A 26,227-nucleotide genomic window follows, 5' to 3' on the forward strand; every position below is an offset into this window, starting at 1 on the left:
TTGCCTCTGCAGCTTCTTTGCTGAGTGTGATCTCTTAGAATGCAGGAGGCTAGTATTTCTCCACTTCCTTGAAATTGAACCCAGCTTTAAAAAAAGTTAATAAAATGTACAGTACTGTATACTCCTAAATACGTGTCCTCATGGTGGGCAAAGGAGGAAAGGGCTCCTGGGCTCATTTCCTCTGACTGTAACCTCAGTTCTCTCTCAATATCTCTATCTATCTATCTATCTATCTATCTATCTATCTATCTATCTTTCTGTGTCTCTCTATTTTTCTGTCTCTGTGTTATTCTCTCTCTTCCACCCCAACCCCCTTTACAGAATTAAAAGCAGTCATTTTCTCTTTAATCTTAATGCACTCTGGAGGCTGAGGCAAGAGGATCGTTGTGAGTTCAAGACTAGCCTGGGCTACAAAGTGAGCTCAAGGCCAGGCTGAACTGCATAGCGAGACCCTGTCTCAAAAAGACCAAAAAAAAAATATATATATCTTGTTGCAAAGGTCTGTTTCAGCAGCACCTTAATAAGATTTCCACTTCCCACACTTGCATGTCACAGGGACATTGTCATGGAATCCCCACTGGTGCTCCTGTTGCTCAGCACTACATTGCCCTAAGGGTTATCTTACCATATTTATGGATTTATATAAGTGCTGGTACCTAGTAAGTGCTTCAACTAGATGATTGTTATTGGGTGCACACATGAATGTTTAAACATGCAAGCTTAAATATTGAATGGTTTTCTCTCTCACATAAGAAACTCAAGTAATACAGAGTAAAATAAAAGATAGATAATAGGAGGTAAGGAGGCGAATCTTTCTCAAATGGGAAAAAGACCAAGAAATGGCAAAAGGGAGGGGAGGCAAAAAAGGAGATAAAGATAAAAATAAGGATTTAAGACGTGCTATGTACACGTGCCAACCCTACACAAGAACTGGAAACATTATATCCTGGGAGCATGTCCTAAATAAATAAACAGATAAATGACATTTTGCGATGTTCAAGACACGTGAAAAATATTCTGATGTTTGAAAGCTTGCAGGTTATTAATTTGTAGATGAAGAAGTCCATGCAAGTTTAAAAAAAAAAGAGATGATCTGATTAGAACCTACACTGTATTTTTCATTAAAAATATAGGACACAAAATGAGTGAATCTCCTTGTCTAACCATGCTGCCTTGAAGTGTTTGGGTCTGTTAGATCTCCAATAAGCATAAAAGTTTGGTGTAGGAAATCCAGTCCCACATGCTTGGTAAGAAATTGGAGAAATGGTAAGCATACAGAATTGTTATCTCATCCATTCTCCTATACATAAATTGGTCACTGTTCTTTTTAAAAAAATAAATGTTATCTAGTAGTTCTCAAGAAGCAATGGCTTAATTTATAACTATTAAATACTTAGAATTACCTGAATTAATTCAAAATCAGTAAATGATTTAGTGCAATTTTTTTGTTTGTATTTTTGTAGTTAGAATAGAAAAGAAATCTATCCTAGTCCTCTCATCTTATTAAATCTAATGGCTCTTTAGTTAGTTGTCTCCCAACTTTGTATTTCCAGTTCAACTCCTGCCATTCCAGACTACAGATTCCCTGAGTTTGAAGCTAGATATACACACTAGCGTTTCAGAGAACAGGACAAAGCATATAAAACTGAACGTCAAAAGTATCTAGAGGGCATTGGAGCCCAGGGCCTGAACAAATTGTTTGAGGTGAGTTGAGAGTGGACAGCACAGAGTAAAAGACCACCAGCAGCTGGACACCATGAGGGCTGGGAGTTGAGCAGGAAAGCGGGCCCCAGGAGCGGGGAAGCCTGCCCAAGAAGATAGGACTAAACCCGCTGCTGTGCACTGCCTTGGTGACTGTACTGTAAGAGCAAAGGGAGTGAGGTCCGTTGCTCCGAACGCCTTCCAAATTGTTGTCCCTTCAACAGAATTTTACTCATCTTTAAACTCCAGTGCTAGTGACATTACTGTCAACCTCCCCCGCCCTCCCATCCTCTCCCCTGCCGGCTGTTAGTCAGGACAGTTCCCCAGAGTGTCTCCAGCCTCCTCGGAGTCTTCCTTTCCAAGCTCAGAGTGGAAATACATAGGAATCAAGAGATTTCAGCTTCTCTCCTGATAGGACATTTTAAAGTACAGCTTAGTTCACTTAGTACACTTAGTTCACTTCTACACTTAATGTATGTATTCAGCAAAAATATTTTCCTGTGTATTAATATCTATTGGAAATAGTCGTTTGTTTTAAGTAGGACTATAGGACAGTTGCTTAAATATAGGCAGAAACCGTACCTGGATTTTACCTTCATGACTGTATGACTTTGGAGAAGACAATTACCTATGTGGGCCTCAGTCGCCTCATTTGAAAAGTATGGGTAACAAGCAGTACTAGCAGACAAGGTGAGTGAATGACAGCATAGTGGGAATGGAATAAACGTTTGATAGACACTAGTGTCCTTCCCTTTTATGAATGTGCTGCTTTATGTACCTCACATGTTACCTAAATATGCAAATGAAAGACTAATTTCATATTTTCCTACAGTGGCTAGAAACGAATGCAACTGTCTAAAATGTATCTCTTATTCAGTTAAACTGTGAGGGAAGCACATGGCACTGCACAACACTGTGACAGGGGTTCTCACCACTCAAGATTGGAAAATGATCCTTCATATGTAATGGTAATGATATATGTTTAATAATAAGGACCTCTTGGTGCTTTTTTCTTTCAAGTGTTTAACAGAAAATTGACTTTCTTATAATGCAAAGAAAGCATTCTTATGTCACTTACAAGTAATATTTTAATATCCTCTTTTTGTCTTTTTGAACCAGGGTTTCATTATGCAGTTCTGGCTGGTCTTGAACTCACTGTAGTCCAGGCTGGCTTCAGACTTGCAGCATTCCTCCTGCCTCAGCCTCCCAAGTGCTGGGATTACAGGTCTGTACCACCACGCCTGGCAATATTTTAATATCATATTGAAATCATTATAGACTACATTGTATCAACTATCGAACTAATTTCCTACCCTAACACCTGTGTTCTCTTAAATAATATGAAATTTAAAACAGACAGCCACAAATCTCAGGATTAAAAGATTTTAGCAGGAAAGTGGCTGGAAAAAGAGTTAGCTTTTTTAGTACATACATAGTTGCTTTTTGGCACCTATGATATCTGAGTCTTTCAGGACTTATTACTATCAGACAAGGAAACGTAATGCAAAAGCTCAACTTACAAAAGCAGCATAAAATTCTGACTCACATACACAGCTTGTTTCCAGCCTCCTTGCTTCATGTCAGTGTGGTATGAGTTTTATCTATGTTTGAAGGTGACATGAGTTTCATAGTTTCAGCTTACATTCTGCTATAATATCAATCAGGAAACTTCTGCAAAAGTCATGTTTTCTGCTAGTCCCTACCTTATAAAAATGATTCTGAATCATGGAAAGGGGAAAAGTGAGACCCATTTACTACGTATTACTGGAATCACGGCTTAAACTTGCCTGGCTGTCAGTACGTTTTAAACTAACATAGTTTAAAAGTTTAAATCTGTACTCATTTATATAGAAGGAAAATGAGATTTCAAAAATTACATTTTTCCTTTAACAATCCATAAAACTAACTGAAAGACAGCGGCTATCATTTCTTTTTTACAAACTTGGGAATTTAAAAATAGATATGTCAGTCACTAGCATTGTTACAAATTAAAAGACCTAATGTTAAGCTTGAGAGTACATAAATTTTGGTGTAGCCAATTTTTCTTTCTTTTTTCTTTTTTTTTTTTTTTTGTTTGTTTGTTTGTTTGTACTGGGAATCAAACTCAGGACCTTGCCCTTGCCAAGCAGGTGCTTATGCCACTGAGCTATATCACCGGCCCAGAGAGTATGTAAATTTTTGACTACCCACTTAGGATATAATACATACTTTGATCACTGACATATTTAAATCATCTATAAAAGTATGGGGCATGTAGAAATTACTCCAAAAAAATTATGGAATGAATAAATTGTATAAATGCATGTATAATTACAATTGTGAAATTAATTTTATTGATTTATTAAAGAGTTTGAGTTATTATGTACAAAGAGAACTAACACATCACTGACATAGGTGATTTTGTTTTTTTTTTTGTTTTTCTCCGGTACCGGGAACTGAACTCACGACCTTGTGCTTGCCAGGCAGGCGCTTTGCCGCTGAGCTAAATCCCCAGCCCCTTATAGCTAAATCCCCAGCCCCTTGACATAGGTGATTTTGCATAGGCACTAAGGGTTTCAGATCTAGATTTTGCCTACATAGTAAAATTACCTTATAATCTCAAATGCGAAGTAAAGGTAGAGATTTTTCTCAGATTTCAAGTTGAGATCTTGCTTTGGAAACACAGTTATGATGCTTCGTTATGGGTTGAATAGGCCTCCAAATTTAAATCACCTGTTAACATTTTATCTGAACTAGTCACCTTGATCTTTGATTTCCTTTAGTATTATCTTTCTGATGAGACTGTTGTTTTTCTTGAGATTCAGAGAGAGAGATAAACTGTCCTAAGTCTCAGAAAAGCCTTCCATCCTCAGACAAGTTCTGGCTGCAGTCTTGGATGCCAGGTTACTGTAATGAACGTGGTTTCTTGTCTCTTGGCCATTCTCTGCCACTTCTCCCTGTTCTACAACCACATCAGTGATCAAACTAAAAGGCAAGTTGTACCGAAAACCTCTGTGCTTCAAACTCATCAGTGCGTCTGTAATTTGCCCTGAAGACAAAGAACCTATCCTAGGTATATGTATCTTTTTCAGATGTTACTGTCCATTTTTCTCCCACCTCCCATAACACTCCAGCCATAAGAAACTACACACACTTCCCATGGCAGAAGCATTTTCTCATCTCCCAGCCCTAGCCTTAGCCTTAGCCTCAGTTGCTCAGTCTGGATGGGTTCCCTTTTGCCCTTCCCTTGTGAAGGAAGCATAGCAAACTCATGCCCAAGACAGGAATCATCACCACAGGAAATCTTATCACGTGCGGTAGCTGAATTATTTATATTTCCCTTCTGTTTCACCTCAGTGCTGTGCATAACTTTACTGTAGCCTTTATTAGGACTCCATTGTAATTACTATTTCATCATCCAGATTTTAGGAATGGGATAACATCTATTTTGCTATTTTCTGCAATATTTGCTTCAATTCTTGATATTATTCGGGTACTTGTTATTTTCATAACTTAGAAGGTCAGCTAGCAACTGTTCAGACTTTTACCATGTGACATTTACTGTAATATAATTTCCATATAACATGTAGAAGTCATAAAATATTTACTGTGTACACTACAGGCTTTACAAATAATGCCCATTTAATCCTTGTAACAATTCTAATGGGTACATATTACTATCTCCAGAAACCTTGAAAAGTTATTTAACTGTATTCACATATGTGGTAAATATCCAAGCCAAGAGCCAAACTTGTACATAGCTTGATTTTCTGTTCTAACCACCATGATAACAATTGCCTCACAAAGTTTACACTTCATAAATGTCTTTTGAGGATGTGAGTGATGGGTGGATACACATAATCTAAGTAAATTAATCATGAAACATCTTTTGATAATAGGATACTAATTCTTATTGAATGTATTAAAAGATTGTTGGTTAATACATTTGAGTATTTTCCTTCTAAACAGAAGAGATTGTCATTTAGGTATATTTTGTGGTTAACAAAAAGAAAAAAGATATTGATTCTCTTTGGGTAGGTACAGAAAAAATGTCTTTATATTCAAGTAAATTCTGATAGTATTTTTGTCATATAAAAGCTATACCTTTCAAGCTGGAACCAGACATCTCAAATGGTATATATTGTATATTAGCTTTCAATCAGCAATGTAAACAATATAATGTAAGCATTACACGGACGCTACATTAAGATAAACCAAACCACTTTTGCCAAGACAGATGTAAGCACTCAAACTCCATTGGGAAAGCAGTAACAGCGTGATTTGGTCTAGATCCCAAGTACTTTATTTAGTAAATAACTCGGGCTTTGTATACTCATTTCTTCATAGCACCTATTCCCAACATTTAAACACTACAGTGTTTCAAGTGTTCTGGGCTTAAAATTCAATTGTAAAACAAGACATATGTTATTCTTCCTTCGTCAGGCCACTGTGTCAAACACAATATAATAAAAAAATTATAGTCAGAAACAGTCAACAATTTGATTTTAGTCAAGATGTGAGTTTCAAAAGTTATTTGAAGGTTAAAGTCCAAAAACTGAATCAACCATATGTAACATGTGGCTTTGGGAAAATTTACTTCAATGATGATTATAAGTATAAAGCCAAGCTGTCTTATTATTTTTAAAACTAGATACACTTGTTTAGCACAATGTTTTCAAGTATTTTTCATATCTAAATTTATGTGTTTTGCATATTGCATATATGAAAAAATGACTTTTGGGAATGTCATATAGGTTTTCTTTTTTTCTTAAAGCAATGAGATAGATAGGATACTCACAAGAATTAAGCTTTGAAAGGGCTTGTGAGAAGTTCCATTGCATGCATGTCCGCTTGCCTTGCTGTTCCCTGCAGGGGGTTCCAATGCTGCTGCTTATTGATGGGTACTTCCTGATAAACGCTAGTCACACACAGCTATACATACGCACAAATAGTAAAAGGTCTAGACCCATGCCCTGACACTTGACCATCCATGTACATCCCACGAGTCACCCAACCCCTTAGAAGCAGGGCACATGTGCAAAGGGGAGATATCAAAATAGGTGACAGTTTTCTCCCAATTCTAAAATAGCACAGTTGATGAAAACTGACAACATCAGTTTACCTCTCCATTTCTTTGCTTTTTCTTTTTTTGTCCTTCAAGCTTTTATTGAGGTGCAGTGATCTGGGATGAATTTTAGATCTTGTTCAAGCAGCCACATCCACGGACTGCACATAGTCCTCAGAAGCGGTGATCTGCTCCTCCAGCATATCTGCTCCAACTTTATCATCTTCAACGACACACTATATTTGCACCATTTTTTTGTTTGTTTGTTTGTTTTTAGGTTTTTTTTTTTTTCAGTACCAGGAATCGAACTCATGATCTCGTGCTTGCCAGGCAGGCGCTGTGCCCCTGAGCTAAATCCTCAGCCCCTCCACTCCTTTTCCCACTGGAACTAGTTTAGAGAAGCCCCAGACCATCTGCTTGAATGCTTGAGACACACTCCTCTAATTTTGCCATATCTGTGTCATCATCCCAAGCTTTCATGTCTACAAGATGGAAGATTTGGCAACAAGTGTGGGTTTTTTGGCTTTGTTGCACTCCTCCTGTGCAAGCCTTTCTTCCTTTATCCTCTTTACTTCTTCATGTTCCTCGTCCTTGTCAGATCCAAAGAAAACAATATCATTATCATTTTTATTGCCTGCAGCTCCACTTCCACTGGTGTCTTCCATGTTGGCAGGATTTTATTTGCTCAAAGCTTTCATTACTCCTGGCAGGCTGGACTTTTCCTCTCCGTAAGACTTGATCAATGCAGGGCATGACACAGTCGGCAGGCAGTGGACAGGAGACTGTTTCAAGTACTGCCACATTTGTTTGTGAGTGCACATCGCCCTCGATGTAGCTCTTGTCCTCCAGGTAATCGTTGAGCACTGCAGGCTGGAGGAGATTTTCAGTTTCCCAGGACCCATGGCCTCACCTCCGGGCAGACGCTGGGCAGTGGTGGAACCAAGAATGCAAAAGACCAGCACCCAACGCTAAGAGAGAAAAAAAGGCTCCATTTCTTTTTTTTTACCTTAAAGATTATAAAAACTAACAAAACAACAATGAAGACAAAACCAGAACAACACAAAAATAACAAAAATGATACATGAGCTCAAAACAAAATTATAGGCATTAACAATGGTTGCTACATTACATACTGTTGTCTTCAACGAAGTTGTTCAGTCCGCCAGACATAAGAATGTAAGATTGGTCTAACAATCAAATACAGTAACAAATAATTTTTAAAAATGAAAATGATGCAGAGCTTCACCATACAAGACAGTAGGCGTTCAATAAAGGTTCTTATATTGCATACTTTTGTTTTTGGATCAGTTGTTCTGATTACCAGATTCAAGAATGCAAAATTGGTCAAGAAAAAAGAAAATTTTAAGCATTGACTGTCCCTTTCAAAAAGCCACAGGCATCAGTAATATACCTATCCCAGCTATTCTTGAATATACATACAAATTTTGTTGTTCATTTTAAAGAGAAAAGTAAAGAATAACAAAAACAAATACTTAAACAAAACAGCATAGAGAACAATAAAAATGATACAGAATTTCAAAAGAAGGTGATAGGATATTAACAATAGCTGTTATATTACATAATGTTATTTTCAAAATGGTGCTACATATAACCAGATATAGGCGTGTAAGATTGATCAGCACCAATGTTTATAGCAGCACAATTTGGATTAGCTAAATCTTGGAAATAATCCAAATGCCCATCAACTGGGGAATGGATAAAAAAGATGTGGTATTTTTATGCAAGTATTTCTTAGCTATAAAAAAAGATAAACTAGAGGCTTTTCTAGGTAAATGGATGCAACTAGAGACCATACTCATAAGTGAAATAAATCAGATTCACATGTGTAAACATCATATTTCCTCCCTACTATAAGAACCTGAAAGAGTAAATAAAATCTGAAAGGTACAATAAATTTGTGAAAGGGAAAAGAAACTGCTAAATAGGAAGGAGCAACTGGAATGAAGGAGTGGAGAGGAAAAAGAAAGCACGGAGAGGGAAAAATATGCATATGTATATACAGGATAGCTAAAATAATTGTGCAGCTCCATTTATTTTCATCTCAAAGTTTAAATTTGGTTCTTTAACCTAAGACATCTACATATTTATTTTATGCCTTAAAAGCATGAGCACAAGGCTTTATATTACTACTTTCCACCTTTATTAGCCTATGTATATAATTTGGTGTTTTACAGCCTGAAGGAATTAAAATCCTACCTATAGGATTATTCATTGACTCAAACTACTATTCCTCAGCTCCAGCTCAGGGTTGAGCTGAGGGAATGCAAATTCAGGGTGGCCAGATCTTTTTAAAAAACAATTTAATATTATTTTATTCAGCGCAACCTAATTATACAGTGCAGCAAAGCATACAACATTTTCTTACCAACAGAAAACATCTTTGTACTTTTAAGACATTCATTATGTGATATGATAATAAACTTAGGAATAATTTATATTTGAGCAAAAAAACGTGGCAGAGTTGCAAAAGAAATCTCAGAAGACACAGCTGGTTGCCCATTTCTTCTTGCATCTATTTATAGCTGTAGAAAAAAAAGACCTTTTTAGTTTGATTTTTATCCAGAATACCTTGTGTGCATGGCACGTCTTCCTCCCTTTACTCCACAGCAAAATGAATAGGTTATAGCTGCCAGTGTTTGACCCTGGGGAGACAAACTAGCAGGAGTGTTGGCTTTTATAAGTCAGACCTATTAGATATTTTTTTGTTTTTTTTCTTTTTTTCAGGAGAAAACATTCTCCACATTCTTAGAATCTCTTGAATGGAAAACTATAGTAACATCACATTTTAAATTAAAACTAAATAGCTCTGTGCCGGTCAAGCAAAATGCAACCAAGGGTTAGCATTAGCTTTTGATTTCCAGAGTTTATTTTGGTAGAGAACCTGCTGACTGGTAGACAAGTAGACAGCCTGGTCTCATCAACACCTTGACATAAAACAGGAGACACTGATGGGAGATCAAACCTATCTTTGAGACAAAGGTGAGTACTTATAACTTTCTTGCTTTTGCTCTTATAGAATAGCTCTTGCTTGGGAAGACACTTTCTAGAAGTTATCTATTACTGTTGTCACTGTACTCTTTCAGGGCAACTTTGATGCTCATCATGATGTCACTGTGAATTTATAATAATGTTTTATCAGAAGTGGGAAAAATGCAGGCGCTCCCTTGACCTGTAATTCAAAGGGAGTAGTTGAGCATTTTATTATCTCTTATTCTCCCAAGGATCTATACACTTATGATGCAATTTGCTTCTGAAATATCCCTGATTCCTTCACCTATGTTGTCTTGACTGAGAGAATCTCCAGCCAACATACCTCGACACAGTACTATGGGCAATACATGCTACTTAGAATTATTCTGCCCAGCAGTGACCAAGTAAAATTGCACTGTATAACAGATGAAAGAGTTTTGTTCTCCACAAACATACAGAAGCAAGGGAAAATGCAAAAAGCTTTCTATAGAAATAAGTAATTAGAAAGATCAGAAGAAAGAATGTGACACAGCTAGTACCAGATTTTGTAATATTTAGGAAAAATGAAATGTCTTGAAATATACTCTATTGTTATTTGGGAATAGCACTTCTCAAATTTATACTATTCTGCAATAATTTTGAGCAGATTTCTTTATATTTGCTTCTTTATAACACATGTATTTATAGTTGTAGCATATATTTTAGGACTATTTTTATTAGAATTAAACACGAGAGAAAAACATCACTGTTAAAGATTTTTCCACAGCATAATGGAAAAACCTAGGCTAAAACTATCACTACAGGTTGAAGTAAACCCACCCTTTCAGATGGATATGGTTGGATTAAGAGTAAATGGAAATCAGATGCAAAATTATCCATAGCCTTCAGCAAATCATCTGAAGAATATTTAGCAAACTAAAGAAAATACGTTTCGCACTGTAATTTTCACATTGTATCACTAATGAAAAATAGAAAAGCAGGCCTCAAAGTTCTTCTAAATTATCTGCCTAATGCATTTTGATTAAACTCTTCCACATGCTTATTATAAACCACTAATGTGTCTCACATTGAGAAATTCTTTCTATGAGTGACACCTCAATGATTTATAAGTACCGCTTCATGAGAAAAAACTGGGAGGGATATATGCCTTTACCTGCCTTTACTGTGTAGCCACATAGTCAACCACTTAATCTTACTGAATATTGTCCGTGCAGAGCTCTTCTCAGCTCTTGCCATAAAGATTCTCAGGGAATCTCCTTACAGACTTCCTGTCATTCACATCAGAGATACTGGCTTTAGTGTTTTACTATCCAATCTCTTCCCAATCACAAATTTGTTGCAGGCTTCCCTGCAATAATCTAGATCCATTTCCACGGACCTGGGACTACTAAAGCTCCTCCCTGCCAATAAGAGAGCTTGCCTAGAAGATAGATTTATAGCAAATAATTCTTCTAAAACATTTTGTATATTATTCATTTATTTGGATGGAGTTTACAGGTAGAAAAGGGCATAACGGTCCTTACATGGGAGTGCAGTTAAATTCTCACAAGGCACAATCAGAATCATTACCGTTTTGTTCTCATATATCATACATTAAAAATTCCATATATCCAACTCCTCATACATTACACACAGAGTCTTTGAATTCCATTCCTCTCAGTGAAATAATTACAAAAATGTGACTGAATACTAACTACTTATCTAATCTATTTTCAAAAGCACAGAGTCTAGTATGAAATCTTAAATGGTGAAGTACATTTAGTAAGTTACCTCATTCTCTTAGCTTCATGAATGATGAAACTGAGAACTAAGTGACTTTCCTTACATTATTAATTTTTAACAGCCATATGTCTGGGATCTGAATCCAGCTTTTTCTCCATCTCATCATGTAATTAGATACCTGTCCAAGGCTAGGCAAAGTCATTATCAGATACTGTCATAGATAAATGCGATTTGAAGAGATGGTACCTTTGTGTGCTATATAATAGATGCAGGAAAACATCATTTGTCAATATTGAATTTTGGGGAAATATTCAGTCAATATTCAGTCACCATTTATGAAAGCATAAGTGGAGAAATCCAAACTAGCTTTTAATCTGGATCTGGCAGTTCCCTTGGATTATGTGCAAAGACACTACTTAAACACTAAGTATGTGAGTAGTAATGACAGAGTCAAGCAGCAATTCTCCACTAGCCAGCTGCTTTTTTCTGAGATTGTAGATTCAAATGGCTTTCAGAGGGGCTAGGGATTTAGATCAGTGGCAAAGAGCCTGCCTGGCAAGTGCAAGGTTGTGAGTTCGATTCCTGGTACCAGAAACAAAACAAAACAAACAAAGAAACAAATAAATGCTTTTCAGAGAGGTGCAATCTCACCTTCAGGAAGCACCTTCATATTTGACAGTCAGAAAGAATCAGTGTTTGTTTTACTGCAGAAAGAATGTTTCAGTTGTCACTGAGTTTAATACCAAACCACTAGATTTTTCTCTTTGCTCTGAGAACACTTTGGAAAAGCTAGCATGCCTGATGCTTCATCCCCAAGAAAAGTAATGGACAAATTAGTCAACTTTTCCTTCCCATAACCATCAGATCACATGGAAATAAGCTGGAGAATCTTGCTAAGTTTTATGTAAGGGAAGCATGGCTCATCAGTGACACGCTAGGCACGGGGAGGACACTGGGAAGGCATCATTTTTTGAAAGATGTTAATTAAAACTTCATGGGCATTGTTCCTTTTTGTGCTCGTTTCTGTTGGTATGTATTACTTTTCTCAGGAGGTTACAGGGAAAATATGTCTCTTCAGCTAACTTTATCTCATCAGGTATTCCAGGCAACTGAATTTTTCAGCCTACTTAAAAACATTCAATGGTTATAATAAAATGATACTATATTTTAGGTACACTTGATTATACAGTTAAGTTCATTTAGTTTTACTATCTACTACACTTCAATTTAGAAATGAGGATAGAAGAAAGAGTGCCCATAAGAATGCATATTTAAACTTACTTCTATTTCCCTTACATATGCAGATAGTATTAGAGAAACAGTCACAAAATTCTCGTCACTCTCCTCTCCACCATTATCCAGGTAGCAAAAATTGCAACAGGTGCTTAAAAAACAAATTTGAAGCCAAACTCTGCCTAACGCAGCATTCTGGGAGGATAAGGCAAGAGGATCAGAAGTTCAAGCCCAGTCTGGACAACTTGAAGACTTTGTGAAATCTGGTCTCCAAATAAAAAGGGCTGAGGATTTAGTTTGCTGAAAAGGCCTTGGCTTCAATCCCTACCACAATAATAATAATAATTATTATTATTATTATTTATTAGATAAAATAATTTAATAATAATTTTGATTTTCTTATGTAAATAAGAGGTATTTCTGCAAACTAAAACTTAGAACTAGTTCTGGGAACTAAAATTCTGAACTGAATGGTTGTTGGTGGGAGTAATAGAATTTCTCAAATGCATGAGTGATGAGTTCAGCGGTAAGACATACACTTGAAATTGTTGTTTGAGGCAGCAGAAAAATTAACATCAGACTTCCAAGAAACCTACTATTATATACTAGAGGAAAAAGAAAGGCCACAAAATTTGACAAAGCAGATATATTGAAAAGAAAAAAATCTTCTCCCCTATGTATACGGGAAAACCAAAGTAACACAGAACAGATAATCTTTAAAGATGCCGCGGTTAAGTGTTCTCCCCACCCATGAAGCAGGCCTGCATCCCCACATCCTCAAAGAGGATGCCAGTTGCCCCCTCAGGCATTTGTCTTGCAGCACCACCCCTCATATTCCCTCATATTTTGTGTCAGGTCTTCTGCTGGTATATGGGGACACCAAACACTACTCTATTGCAAATCTATACTAAACATATAAGACAATGACTGACAGGGGGAAATTTTTTTAATTACAAACTCAATCCATTTGGTGTACTTCACAAGGTGCAGTACTTTTCTTCATTTATAGCAACTGGTTGAGGCTCTCTAATAAAAATCATACAAGGCATCTTACGAACACTCTTAGTAAATGTTACTAGGGAGTTCATCAGCTTATTTTTGCTGCAGTTTCCAGTTTTTAAAAATGTGTAGGTAATTTTTTTCACCTCACTGGGGTTATAACTCAGCTGCGCAAGCACCCGCTTCACAAGCACAAGGTCCTGATTTCAATTCCTGGTACCAAGAAACAAACAAACAAAAAAATTAAAGGCAATTTTTTTCACCTTCCCAAAATCCTAATTCTTGTAGATTTCATTAATGTTGAACCAAAGCTTTCTCTGTGTCAGTCTTTAGATATGCATTCTTTTCAGATGTATTAAATGAACAAAAACCCTTCAAAGAAAAGATGCGAAGTTTACATGAATCATTGGAAAAGTACTAAAATGCAAAGGTAAATAGTGCCGTATACTCTAAGTCACATGGTACATTTATTGGTATAAAGCAGCAGTGACACTGGGTACTAGTGCCAGTTAAAGCTCACACAGTGTTTGAATTAATATCTGCAAATAAATAAGCATCCCGCTAGCTCACACCATTCTCAGGTGGTTTTCACCACCTTGCCTAAATCTACTTGTCTGATAATTAATGTAAAATCAAGAATCACTAACGGCCTTTTGACCGTTCACTACAGTGCAGGAACAGGTTCTGCAGTATTAAGAACCACTGGACACACTCTATTTAGACAAATGAAAGCTCTCCAACCAAAGATCTTCCCTTTGCTCATTGTGGATAAAATAAACATACAGTCCAAATTTAACCTCATTTTCAAAGATGGTCTCCCCACAAGTCCTGCCTATTTTAAAAAAAAAAAAAATTTATGATGGTAAATAAACCCTGGAAAATTCCTTCTCAGATTTTACCACCTGAAAACGCAGCTGTTGGCTGCCACTTCCCCAGGCCCGCAACTCCAAACTCACGTGCAATCCTCATCAAGGGCAGACATTTCTAATTGATTCCAGAAGCATTTCTTTTGCTTAGATCAGGAGGCAAAAGAAGAATAATGAGCAGCTTCTCGGAGGGAATTGGGGGTTAGAGTGTTGAGGGGAGGAGGGGAGCTTTTAAAATCTCCGGCTTGGCCAAAAATGCATAGCAATTTTACGGTCAATTGGCGAGAGCATCTGGAACCAAGCATTCTGGCCTGGTAGTTGATGGTAGTGAAACCAGCACACAGGCAACAGCGAGCCCTAATGAGTCCCTGTCATGTAGTAGTGGAAACCGTGTTGATCCTCTGCCAAATGCCCCTGTGCCTTTTTCTGGGCGGCAAGAGCCCTTGTCTAGGATAGGAAACGCTCCCCAGGATGGGTCTTCGCCTATTTTCAACATTCTTAAGGCAACGTACAAAGAGAGACCCCCAATTAGAACACGTGTGTGCCGAATTCCTTGTGTGTTGACAAGGCTTTACATCACAGGGCTGTGTTTGCTTTCATTTGGGGGATATGTTTTCACACACAGCGGGCCATCCTGGGAGTGCATGGAGAGTGTCGGATGCTCGGGTTATAAATCATAGCACAGAGCGTGGCACACTCAGAGGAGAGGAGGCAAAATGTGAGGCTTTTTGTTATTTCAAAGGTAAGACAGGTGATTATTATGGGGGGAAACGGAGAGGGTGGGCAGGATTTCCTTTTTAAATGCTAAGCAGAAAACCAAGAGTGATGTGGAAATAATTTCTTAGGAATAAATGATGTTTACTTTAAGTTGCTGCTCATAATTCACCACACTGGCAATGGCACATTACACTCACCAATAAGGCAGGTAGGAGGACAGCCATGAAAAATGCAGAGATGTGAGTTGGCAGGGTGGACTGGTTCCTGGAAGAAAGAGCCACGCACAAAGCCAGGCTTCTAAGTTCGCTAGGTCTCTGTTACCTAAACACTGTATGTAATGGGATTGCATGCATTTGAGAACTCAGTCAAAATTTGGATGCTGAAGTAAATTCATCTTTGCCCTTTTTGTTGACAGAGAGAGGATCACTTCCTGTTTCTAATGGTAAAACAAGCAAAAACAAGACAAAAGTAAAAGAAAATCAGCAAAAAAAAAAACATAAGGCAAAAAGAAATGGATTAAAAACTTTTTAGAACACTATATTTTGAACCTAAAACTTTCCATAAAACAATTATAATCTGATGATTATAATGTTCATTCATCAGAAATATGTGAAATTAGTGTGACTCTCCCTCTCCCTCTCTCTCTCTCTGCATATATATATATATATATATATACACATATATATAAAATATTTAAATGCAGAAACAGTGCTAGGCATTGAATATCTAATTGAAGAGAAAGTATGTGAAAAAGCAACTGCAGTTGAAGGAGTTGCTGCAATTGTACCTTTAAAATAAAAACTAAGGGAGAAGGGATTGGTACACAAGAATATTAAAAACTTTAAATTTTGGCTTTCATTCTTACATCTGGTAATCTGAGCAATGTAGATGAGGATAGTGATATGCAATGTAACAACCACTGTTGATGCATATTATTTTGTCTTGAGACCCTGTATCACTTTGAATTGTTCTGATTTGTTTATGTTTGTGGTACTGGTATGCTGCTACTGTTGTATTTCTTTGTTTGTTTCTCATTTACTACTCTCTTTAAAATAAAAAAATAAATTTTGGCTATCTTAATAAAATGATACATAGACAACATGTGCATTAATATTGTGCATTAGTATTTTCTTGGATGTGACTTTAATATTTTAAAATATCATCTAAAGGCTCATATGTTTTAGGCAATTTGATGTTAAACTTACTATTTACTATGTTAAAATTAATTTCTACTTTCATCAAACAGCAAGGCAACATTGTATTCTAATACTATTTTATTTCCGTACTATGTGCCCTTCGCAAAAATGAAGTGAATATGTTTAGAAGAAACAAGGGCATTAAATAATATTTATCAGAAGGAGATCACATTTAAGTCACCTCCAGGTGCTCACTTTTATTTTCTACTTAACTTGTCCCACACATCAGTACATTAGGTATTTTGTATCCACCCTTGTAGACTAGTAAGCAACATGCACATCAGAGATAGACATCTAGTGAAAACATTCTCCATGTAGGACCTTGAGTAGTAAATATCTAGCCTGGTGTGGTGGTGCATGCCTGTAATCCCAGCACTCAGGAGGCTGAGGCAGGAGGATCGTTGTGAGTTCGAGGCCAGCCTGGGCTACCTAGTGAGCTTAAGGCCAGCCTGAACTGCACAGGGAGACCCTGGCTCAAAAAGACAAAAAAAAAAGTAGTAAATATCTATTAATTGTATATAATGATGATAAACCTTAAGCAACATTATATCTTAGATTAAATATCTAATGGTAAATAAGAGCAAAATAATATAAATATTTTAAAATAAAGTGTCAGGATACTTATATTGAATTAGAGGTAAGAGAAGAATAGCAAAACTTCATAATACTAGCATAAAAAAGCTGAAAGAGGATTTGCTATTTTCTTCAGATTTTGTATATTTTATGCTCTTTCTTGGATTTTGCAATATGCTGGCTAAAAAATACTGTGTTCTACAAAACAGGTTCCTCTATATGTTACAGAAAGGTACTTTTGAATCTTGGAAATTTGTAGAATATCGGAAAAATACAACCTGGGACTATGATTTCGAATGAAATAGTTTATAATGGCCTCATAAATGGCTAACAAATGGTACACTGATGAATATTTGGCTTGTTTGAAAAAATGATTCATTTATTCAATAATACAGCAGCATAAACACACATTTTTCTCAATATTCTTCACAAAACTTCATGAAAATACGAGATTATTTCTGAACCCATTTTTAAGAGTGCATAACCTCCTCTATAGGAGTAGAGGAACAAAGCAAGAATTCACAAATGGGATTACATCAATTTCAAAAGCACACCAAGGGAAAACTATCAGCTGAGTGAAGAGAAAATTTATGCAAGGGGAGAAAATCTTTGCGAAGTGTTTATCTGACAAAGGATTAATATCCAGAATACATGAAGAGCTCAAAAATTGAACAACAGAGGAATGGATAATCCACAAAATGAGCAGATGTTCTCGAAAGACATTTTACAAGAGAAAAAAATACATGGCCAACAAGTATATAAAATTCTCAATATCTTTAGACAGCAGGAAAATACAAATCAAAACTACATTAAGATTTGATCTCACCCCAGTCAGAATGACTACAAGGAAACAATACAAAAAATGTTTAAAAGCTATCAAATGCTGGTGAGGATATGGCCAAAAAGAACCTTTACACACTTTTAGTGGGAATGCAAATTAGTACTGGCTCTATGGAAAATAGTATAGAGTTTCCTCAAGAAACTAAAAATAAAACTACTTTGATCCAGCTACACCTCTCTTGGGAATACACCCAAAGGAAATGAGGTCAGCATATAAAAGAGATACCTGTGTGCCCGGGTTTAATGTGGCTGAAGTCACAAGGGCTAAGATACAGAATCAATCAAAGTGCCCATGCTAGAAGAATGGATAAAGAAAATGTATATATACACATAGTATTATTCAGCTACAAAGAATGAAATCATGCTAGTTGCAGAAAAATGGACAGAATTGGGAAAATGGAATTTTAAGTGAAATATACCATACACAGAAAAACAAGTATCATATACATCTTTTGACCTTAAGATATATTTCATTTTCACTTCCATTTAGTATTAAAATTATAGCAATGTGCTCTCCTCAATTTTAGTAACAGCTTTATAGCAGTGTTGGCAGTGCACATTTAATATTTATTGCATAAATAAATAAATATTGAATATCCCTATTCCTGCTGCTAGGAGTGTTGGTTTCCTCTTCTACATATAAAAGTGTCTGAGATGGCAAATTGTTAACCTTGGTTAATATTTTATCAAAAGATTTTACAAGGCAAGATAACTATATGGAGATGATAACTTAAAGGAAAGCATGCTAATTTGATACCAAAGCTGGAAGTGAGATGCTTCCTGAAAGATAAGATGCACAGTAACACAAATACTCTACAGTTTCAGACAGATCTGTCTAGTAGGCAGCTACAGCTCCTTCTTCAAAGCAGGAAGAATTTTGTGTGCTCTAAACTGATCCCCTTTCCAACATTCCTCAGAAAAGATGTGCTGCTCTTCTAGTTTAGCAAGGACTTCTAAAGTCCCAGGAAGGATGCAGCCCATACCTAGCTCCTGGATGGCGCAAGAACATGCTCTGATATTGGGAGAAAAGTCCACATGTCCCCAAGGTGGATCCCAAGCACACAAGTAAGATTGGAACCCAGAAGCCTCTCTCTGTGAGTGGTGGAGCTATTTAAATTCCTTAATTGCCTGTTTTTATTTTGGCCTTATTCAATGGAAGTTTGGAGATGACCACTTAAATATGAAGTTCTAAAAATAAAATAGGGGTTGCAATGCAAATAGGCATATTAGAAGTAGGTCTTAAAATATAGTTAAGGTAATGACAAATTTTACTGATCACATTCAATAAGTTATTTATATGGCTTTTTATTTTCAGATATATATTGTAAAGTATCTAGATTTTTTATTTTTACTATTATTTTTATTTGGGAATATAAAGACCTTATAATTTAGGTTTAGCATATTTCTACCTATGACTATTTCTAATTTATTTCTCTCTATTGCTTTAGTAAACTTTTTTCTAATTAAAACAGATATTTTTGCATTTTAAAAGACAAGATAATTTAAATAAAAATTAAAGTGTTACAGATATAATTTTTCTTTTTTATAAATGTATTTCAAAGAAGCTTCTAATTAGGCTGATGAAAAGATACTCTTACTCGACCGTCTTTTAGAAATATAAATATCTTCTTTGTATTGCAGTCATTATAACATTTATCCATTCAATTACTTTACTAGTTTAAGGTCCTAGACTGAGCAATGAGCCAGTAGTGGCAAGTATGCCTGTCTGTGAATCTTTTCATATGGCAAATTTCACATGTATTTGGAGACCACAGTAAAATGTGGGACTTTTACTCTGAGTGAGACCTAAAGTTATAAACAATGCACATTAAATTCAGCCTCACCATTATATAGAAAATGGATAACAGGTTATCAAGAATAGGGGCAAGGTGAATACTTAGAAGCTTACCACAGAATCCTGGTAAGATATAGTAATGTCTTAAAATAGAATGGTAAGAATGGCAAAGAGATAAAGTATATATCTTAGAGTAGAAGCATCAAAAGTTATTAACTGAGCAAATATGCATACCAAAGGGGAGCACCAAAATAAGATAATTCTTACATTTATGGGATGAGTAAAAGTATTGATGATGCATATTTATTGAGAAGCAAAACCTTGAAGTGAGGCATACAGGATACAGAGAAGGTGTCAAGCATTCATTGTTGGACATGAAACTATGTGATGTGTCTAACCAGGACACATCAGGAGCAGGAGCAGACCTTAACGAGGCAGTAGAATGTGTGTGTCTACTACTGAATGCAAAAGTCTGATTTAGGCAAATATATGTGGGAGTCATCCACAGTATTTAGGTTTTTTCTGTTTTGTTTGTTTTTTTTTGGTTTTTGGAGGTTGGGTTTTCTTTTTCCAGTAGCAGGTGTCGAACTCATGACCTTGCACTTGCTGGGCAGGCACTGTGCTGCTAGGCTAAATCCCCAGCCCCAATCCACAGTATGTAAAGACAGCAAAATATGTGATAGTCGTTAGAGAAAAAAGGGGATTGCATGTTCAAGCTGCAAGGATTCTAATCTCAACATACAAGATCTACATAGTTCAAGGTGTGATACACAGTGTAGCATCTTTGATACACATAGGAGCTGCAGAGCCAGATGGTGCGAGTCTAAATCCCTTCTTCCCTACACCGAGATCTGGAGCCTTGGAAAAATGACTTATCTCTCCAATTCCTCTTTTTCCTCATTGAAAATGTGACTTACCATAGTACATACTATGAATTTGTTATGAAGTCCTTATAAGTGTTAATACACCCAATAAAAATAAAGTGCAAAGCTAAACTAAGTAGAAAAATATAATCCCTCTGCCTTCTTCCTCTTAGTGAGGCTGGTAAGATATAGGTAGAATGTTAGCATTCTAAATAATCATCTTTTCTTGACTTCATTCCAGGCACTGAATGACACCATGAACAGGGGCCTGAGATGCTGGTGGTAGAAGCAGGTTGTTCTGTGCAATGGCCTGTTCCCTGTCCTTGTCAACAGCATGCTGGTGGCTTTGACTGAAAATGTGACAACTCTAATCATATAGTGATATTTCTGTACTTTTTTCTCAGCACCTACTACAAAACTCTGAATACATAAAGTTAAGTAAAAAAAAAAAAAAAGGATACTTCATGGTGTTAGCTTACAGGTCATCCACATTTATTAAAGAATATACTCGTCATAACCAAAAAACAAGACAAAACTTTTAAGTCATAATATAAAAATAACCACTAAAAAATGGGGCTGTACATCCTTAGTCCTTACTTTCTCTGCATGGAATGATTTATTTGTGTATGCAAAATAGATTGAAAACCTTGGCAGTAAAAAGATGACCATGTAAACAATAGATACAATCCTTCTAAATAAGAGAAAGCTTTTTTAGTATTAAGTGTACTGGTACAATTTAGATAAGCATAATGATCACTTTCATCATAGGGAATGTGTACCTGTACATGATATATCTTGGTTCCTCTTTTTTCCCTTGATCCACACCTTCCACCAGCTTTTCTCTTTCTAGCATCTCAGTTCATGGTCACTCCTTGCCTTGTTTAAGGCAAGACAAAACTCATGAACTCAGTTTTGAATGCTCCTTTCTCACATTCCTCTCCGTAAAAGCTGTCTCTTCTACTTTTAATATCACCTCCTGATCTCAACCCTTCCCAAGCTCTCTGGAGTGTCATTTTAGGACAGTGGCTCTTCTCACCTGCCTCCTACCTGGTCCTCCTTCTCTCTTCCAACACCCTTTCCATCCGTCCTCAACCCCACATCTAAGTGATCTTAAAACACGTCAGTTCATACACTCCTTCCGCTCAAATTCTCCAGCATCTTCTTCTGTCATCTGAAGTAGAATCTGGAATATTTGTGTTACCCTAAAATGTCCTGGGTGATTGGAACTTATTAGCTCTGAGCACATACTCTCTCTCTTTTGCTCTAGCTTACTCTAGTTCGGTCAGGCACACCAACTTAGGACTATTGTACTCGGTCTTCCTTTGGCCTGCACTTGTCCAAGAATCCATATGCTCTTTGCCATCAGATCTTTACTGAAATGCCACCCGCATTCCCTGGATACTGGTTTGTTTGAATTGTATTTTTTCCTAATTTTACCTCTTATACCTTTGATTTATTTTCCTCCATGGTAGCTACCATACCTAATCAGATTAGATGGATAGATAAATAGATAGATAGATAGATGATAGATAGATAGATAGGTAGATAGATAGATAGATAGACCTACCTTGGTTCATGAACATAATTCTTTCCAAGATCCTGAGTGCAAAGCAAATTGGGCAAGAACTGAATCAAATTTCCCTATAAGGTCAACAGTGAACCTAACCCCTGAGTTTGATTCAGTTCTTGCCCAATTTGCTTTGCACCCAGGGTCTTAGAAAGAATTGAATGAACCAAGTTACCACTACCTATGTTTGCATATAAATATTTGTCTGAGTTATTGTCTCTACCCTCCCCAACTATAAAAGATAGACACTCAGGTAGTTTTGTGGTCCCTACCATGACTGATTATAGTATGCTGTTCTATATAGCTCTCTTTTCACAAGTCTGGGTCAGATCTGTGACTTGCCTCTACCCTTCCAAATAAGGCAAATATTGCAGATGTTCTTAAAGTCCTGTGTCCGTGTAACAAAACTGACTGTCATTGCGGATGAGCCTGGGTTGATCTGGTGATTAGCCGAAAAAAGAGGGCCTGATGCATCCCTGCAGCAGCAGTTTCCCCAGTTATGTTGTGGAAGCCCCACAGTGAGGAGTTGCAGGTGCCCTCTGGGCCCTGGAGGCGACCTCCAGTCAAAGCCAGCAAAAAACCGGGCTCCAAGTCACACAGCTGCAAAGAAATAAATTCTGTGAACAACCTGAAATTTGAGAAGTGGACTTTTCCTTTGCTAAGCCTCCAGATGAGCATTCAGGTTGGCCAATATCTTAAACAAAGCCTTCTGAGACCATAAGCAGAGTACAGAGCTAAATGGGCCTGACCTCCTGACCCACTGCAACTGTTAGATAAAAACTATGAAGCTGTTTTAAGCCACTAGATTTGTTGTGTAGCACATGAAAATACTGATTAAAATCTAAGATCTACAAAGAGATTAATTTTGCTGTGGTTTGGGTGGAACACATATTTAAGAAGTATTGGATCAGCTCTTCTCTATGCCTTTGAAAGTATCAGGCAAGTAGATTCTCCCTTATGTGGGCATTAAGTGCTCTTCAGTAGGACCCATGCTAGGGACCATCATTACTTGGTTCATCTCACCATTTCAGCAATCTCTGAGCCTGAGCTTTGCGCTGTATTCTCTTGCTGCCCCTCCACTTGTTCAAATTGCCCGTCTCTTGTTTACACCTTCAGCAGACAAAAGATGGTTTACCATATCAGAGGGATATGTTACTAGTTCCATGGTTTAAACTAAAAACTTCCAGTCAGATTTTATACGCCTTCTGAGGTCTAAATTTAAAGTTAAGAAATATTCCTTAGGAGTCAACTCACATTATTTGACACTTGTAAGCAGGTATATATCTTCATTTTGTATTATGCCCTAAAATATTATTTTACATATGTGTGTATATTTATGTCATCTGTGTGTAGACCAGAAAATATAATTATTAACATTACTTCTTACATCTCAGATACCATGCCAGATTCTACAAATTTTATCTTCTTTACTCTTTTGACTCCAAACAATCACTTAAGGCTTTATATTCTTTTTTGCTGAGGAAGCTTATCAGAGAACTAAGGTATTGCCATTTTAACTAACTTCCTTACTGGCACAAAATCAACTGTGCACCAGACCTGGTATTGGTATGTAGGTTTGCATGACTTCCAAAGCAATGAGGACTTCACAGGGGATGACAGTACAAACTATCTCATTAACTAAGCTAGATCCTTAATTAAATAAAAAGTTGTGTGACATAAAGTGCACATAAGTATCAAAATAGATGGAAACAAGCATTTTCTCATTATCTGACAGACTTACACAGGTGCTCAATCACTTACAATAAGAGTACACAGACTCACGGTAAGTTGCAAGTGTCATAAGTCACAAATACATTCAACACACCTACCCTAGTGAATATCATAGCTTACCAGCAATGTACAGTAGCATGCGGGCTGTTCACCTTCCTGGGGGGATGGCTTACTGGGGTTGTGGCTTTTGGCTGGTGCCCCGCCTCACAAGAGAAATAAAAATATTTTGATAGATAAAAATTCAAAATATAAAGTGTAGTTTTTACTGAATATTTATCACTTTTACACCATTTAATAGTAGAGTCAAACTATGTTTGACTTAGTTTGACTTCCTTAAGTTAAACTATGATGGGTGTGCGAACATTTCTATAATGCTCAAAATAGCTATTCAACTTGGACTTTGTTTACTTCCTTTGTTGTAAGTGGCCATCTGTTTAAACATTTATTAAGCTATTCATATGATAAAATATATCACAAGATCACAGGTGCATTTTAGGAAGATCAGGTTACACGTGAGCTAGCAAAGACAAAATTTGTGTGTGAGAGAAATGAGTGAATAATAATATGAAGAGATTATTTTTCTTTCATGTTACTTATAAGAAATCAACTTTTCCAAAAGGTATATAAGTTGATGGCCAGCTCTCTGCCAGAAAGGAGACATATGAGGGTGTTATCTAGTTATTGTATACAGTAGGTGGACAGCTGTGCACTTGTGTGGCAGTATATCTTAACTACAAAGAGCATGAATATCCCACCCTTAGTCAATATCCTTGAGGATATCGGCTAAAATACGTAAATCCCCCACATGAACTGCAAGATCAAGTACAGATTATTCTTTCTGTTTCTGATCCAGAATTGTCAGTTCCAAAAATCTATTTTATAATTCAAGTGAAAAATAATTAAAAGTCAATGGAGGGGAGGAGAGAGATAGAGACAGAGATAGAAATAGAGACAGACAGAGACAGAGACATAAACAGAGAAAGAAATAGATCAAGAGAGCAAACTGTAAATGTAATTGAACATATGCATCTGCTTTTTTACTGTAGAAGGACCATTACCATGCAAACCTATGAAGGTTGAATAATTTAACAAAGGCGTATAATAGAAACCTTCTAGTCTGACTTCTAGATAGTTAAGAGTTACATTGATCCATATTCATGTTGTCAATATATACCACACTGATTTATAAGAAAAAGGGATCATTTGCTTCACTAACACTGATTCTAGTGACAGCTTTCATAAAAAATGATGAAAACATCCTGTCCTTGTGGTATAATCACTCCTTGTCAGTCAGCCATAAACCACAGAGGCCATTTAATAAATCTCTGTACTCCTTGTGTGGGTTAAAGAAGAGTTTTACTAAAATTTTGATAAATTGCAAAGATGTGCATAAAATTCTGAAATAAAAACAGCAGGCAAACACAAACCTGAAATATCTATTGCCAGCAGAAAAAGAATGGGCTCCTCTCAGGTGAAGATGCAGAGAGTCAAATACACAGTGAAGCTTTATGCTGCCTCACATTTGAACTCTAGAATGAGTTTAATAAAACTATCATCAGAAGAATTGCTCTGCGCTCACCACTGGGAATTCAATGATGAATAATTACTACTAATAATATGGTAATAATGGCAAAATGAACAATGATATTAAAGGCTGAGGACTGACTGGTCTTCTTGTCTTATGACAACCCTCTCAGAAGATGTAACTCAGAAGTTCAGTGAGAACAAGCTTAATCTTTTCTCTGCAAGCCCGCAATGAAAGACCTCTCACTAGGCTGGATCTCTGGAAGGGCCATCAACTCACAATGCTGCCACACTATGGAGCAAGACTGCAGTGGAGCAGACGTGCACGCACCAGACTAACCTATAGCACCGAACTATGTCGATATTGTTATTACACTGTTTTTACAAAAGTTTTGGTGAAAAACCACAAGCATTGTCTGCTCTTGGCAGATCAGGCATGCATGGGCGATGAAGAGAATGATAAAGAGATGCATTCTGGAAAGAGCAGGTAAGCTCCTTAAAATTTTTTCCCAAGATTTTCTCCTCTCCTTGCACTATAGACCAAAATAATTCAGAAATAATTTATTCAAACAACTGGTCTTTTCAAAAATACTTTTGCAGTTAAATTTGTAGCATTTTTATTATTCCCTTTTATATTTTCCAGGCTATGTTTGCTAGTATTTCCCCTCTGAAGCCCTTGATATATTTAAATATTGCGATCATTGCATGGAAGAAAATATTCCCTGATAATTTACAATTATATTGTCAGTCTCCTTGAGTTCGTACTGACTCCCTCCTTTATAGCTACATGCATTCAAACAACATATTGAATTTTTACATAAATAATAAAAGTACATCATGAGTTTGGAATGACATTAACTGGAAA

General features: G+C 36.6%; 1 pseudogene; it reads right to left on the bottom strand.

Moving 5' to 3' along the window:
• Positions 1–6,885: 6,885 nt before the first annotated feature.
• LOC102020315 overlaps positions 6,886–26,227 on the bottom strand; it is a 28,146-nt pseudogene continuing 8,804 nt past the window's right edge.

The sequence above is a fragment of the Chinchilla lanigera genome, unplaced genomic scaffold (assembly GCF_000276665.1).
Source record: "Chinchilla lanigera isolate Chin_1 unplaced genomic scaffold, ChiLan1.0 scaffold00009, whole genome shotgun sequence".
In the NCBI taxonomy this organism is placed as follows: domain Eukaryota; kingdom Metazoa; phylum Chordata; class Mammalia; order Rodentia; family Chinchillidae; genus Chinchilla; species Chinchilla lanigera.